The sequence below is a fragment of the Lipotes vexillifer genome, unplaced genomic scaffold (genome assembly GCF_000442215.2).
Source record: "Lipotes vexillifer unplaced genomic scaffold, Lipotes_vexillifer_v1.1 scaffold1094, whole genome shotgun sequence".
NCBI lineage: Eukaryota > Metazoa > Chordata > Mammalia > Artiodactyla > Lipotidae > Lipotes > Lipotes vexillifer.
Genome location: NW_006792775.1, coordinates 4546308 through 4549304, shown reverse-complemented (window position 1 = coordinate 4549304; position 2997 = coordinate 4546308). Strand labels below are relative to the sequence as shown.

Genomic DNA, 2997 nt, shown 5'->3' with positions numbered 1-2997 from the left:
CCTGGTGACCTCATCCAACGTCAGCCACAGACAAGGGGAGGTGTTGGCAGAGCCTTTGTCACCTCTGGTCTCAGTTTCCCCATCCCATGGCCTTTTGGGGTGTGTGGCCAGAGCCCACTGAGTCTGCGTCCCTTCCTCCAAGCCTGTCACAGCATCCTCTTTCCCAGTTCCATCTGTGTCCTCCACTGGGCCAGACAGATGAGGACCTCCGAGGGTCAGCTGGCCCCTGACACTGAGTGCCTCCCTCTGCCCAGCGCCTGACATGTGTCACCTTGCTTGTATCCTCCCAACAGCCGTGTGAGGCTGGTGTAATTCTCCCCCCACTTTACAGATGGGGAAACAGGCTCAGAGAGGGGCATGACATGCCTACGGCCTCAGAGCTGGGCCAGCCTAGGAGCAGAAATAGCAGAGTCAGGATGCCGGCATCCCAAAGCACCTGTTTTGTTCACTGCTGTATCCCAGCACCCAGACTGGTGTCTGGCAGGCAGTAGGTGCTCAGTAGACACTTGTTGGGCAGGACTGGCTGAGTGGTGGCTCTTGGTCAACCTCACAGAGCGGCTGGACCTTGAGGAGGCAGCTCACCCGGGGGCTGGACCTCAGCGGAGGTTACATTGCCACTAGGGGGGCTGTGTATGCCCAGAGAGTCCTGAGGGCCAGTGCCATCTCCTTCATGCCTCACAGCGGTCTTGGGTTTGTTATGATCCCACTTCACAGAAGAGGAAACTGAGGCACGCAGAGGGGCTGTGACTTGCCTGAGGTCACATCGAGGCCAGGCTGGTGCCCCTCTGGTTTCACTCCCAGGCCAGCTCTGCTCCCTTGGCCCTGTCCCCCTCAGTCAGTGCCCTGGGCTCCAGGAGACCCACACATGGGACCACCAGGCTGTCGTGAGGACCCGGCTACCCAGAGGGCCCCGCCAGCCCTTTCTCTCCCCACGGGCACCTCCAAGCGCGAGGCTGACTTACTTACTGAAAGCTAGTAGTGGACGTGGCACAGAGGCCATCTGTCTGCACCCCAGGGTCAGTTTGGTTGGACAGGGGCATGCCCTGGCGTCTGAGAAACCTTGTTTCTCTCTCCCCTTTTATGAGCACTCCTTCTGTTAACCCCACCTGCATCCAAACCAGCCTTGACTGACTCCAGAAAGTCCATGTAAATGCTTACACGGCACTGCATTCCACTCAGGCCTCATGAGTTTGTACAAACATCAAAGGAATTCTTTAACTGCAGTAAAGACAAGTCCTTGGGGGATGGGCCATTTTTGCAAAGGGCTGTGTGCATCTATTATTTCCTTTTTCAGAACAAAAATGTCTTACTTTTTCCTAGGTTTTATTTTTATTTAAATTCAGAACAAAAATGTCTTTCTTTTTCCTAGGTTTTATTTATTTATTTAAATTTTTTTTTTTTTTTTTTTACCGTTCTGCTCAGGTATTTTATGTGTGTTTGTCTTTTTTCTCTTTTTGGTGGGGGAAAGGTTGGAAGGGAGACAGAAAAACAAAACCAAAGGGAGAAAAAAACCCCACATGACTCTTCCCACCCACTGCCACCCCTGGTCCGGGCCTGAGTCGATGAGGGCGAGATGAGCACACACGGGGCAGAACAGGAATAACTTAGGGTTGGCGGGGGGCATCAGGAGAACCCCAGATATAATCTCCGGACTCCATGGAAGATGACGCTGCCTGCCTAGAGGCCCAAAGGGCTAGGGGTGAGGTGGGCAAGCGTACCGAGGAAAGAGCGGTGAAAGGGAGGGGAGGACTGGGACAGGAGAAACTTCACTGAGTAGTGGCAGATGAAGTGCATTTTCAATGCTCTAGATATGCGCTGGGGAGGAGCTAGAGCTGGTCACACCTCCAGGGGGGCGGGGCCCCGGGGCTGGCGGGTTCGGGATCTCCGCGCAGCTAGAGTCCCTGGTGGTGGCTTAGCCGGCGCTGGCTGTCTGGTAGCAGCCGGGGGATACGGCTGGGCCGCTCACGGCCAACTGGCCAGTGTGTGGCTGGCCCAGGGGGCAGGCGGGTGGCTAAACCCTGGCTGGCCTGTGCCAGGCGCCAGTTCCAGCCCTTGCACGGGGCCCCAAACCTTGCCAACAGGGCTAGTGGGTGTCGGGCAGTGAGAGGATTACCCCGCGAGGGCCCAGGGACAGGCAGATGGCTGCGGAACCCATCCATCCTCGTTGGTCTTAGGGTAGAGTGCGAATAGGCCCAGGTTCCCCACGGCCCTATAGGGCCCTGAAGGTCACGGGCGACAGACGCAGCAGAGCGCGCAATCAGAGTCGAGAGATGCCCTGGCTCATCCGGGGGCCCTGCTGCCGCACCCATTTGCCCCCAGTTGCCAGAACTGCCTGAGGTAGAGCCAGGCCTGGCCAGGCTGGGGGCCAGGCAGCCCCAAGGCCCAGAGGGACACCCATGAGGCCTCGGCGCCAGCTCAGACTGAGGACAGCCCCCAGCGCGGTGCCCTGAGCCAGGAGTAGGAATAGACGGGGGTGGGGGTGGGGGTGGGGAGGTGCAGAGCTGTACAAAGCAGTAGGTAGGAGCCCCCCACCTCGAGGGCCAGCAGGGAGGCCACCACCCCCCTGGCCGCCAGCAGTGGGAGCGGCAGCAGGAGGCCAGAGGAGGGCCCCGCTGCAAAGGAGAGTCCAGCCAAGAGGCCGTGGGACAGCAGTCCTGGGAGCTGGCTAGTCGGGCTGGGCCTCAGGGGTGTGGGAGGGGGGTCGGGGGGCAGGTCTGGTGAGGGACAGCCGTCTCCGGGATCCCTCGGGGCCCTAAACGGAGCCCCCTCCTCCTCAGGCACTGGGGTCACTGCTGGGACCCTGGACCCAGCCAAGCGCCAACGCCTCATGCAGGAGGCTACCATCCTCCTTCCCCCACAACCTCCATTCCCCGGATGCCTCCTGGCCCGAGGGGCTCCTCTCCTGGGGTGCCGGGGATGGAACTTTCCTCTCCGCTATCTCCTCCCCAGGCAGCCCCCAAACTTCCTCATCAGCCAAACTCCTCTGTTTCTGTGGAC

The 2997-nt window shown here is 59.4% G+C and overlaps 1 pseudogene; it reads right to left on the bottom strand.

The window, feature by feature from the left end:
* Positions 1-1836: 1836 nt before the first annotated feature.
* LOC103081446 (serine/threonine-protein kinase TAO2-like) overlaps positions 1837-2997 on the bottom strand; it is a 4243-nt pseudogene continuing 3082 nt past the window's right edge.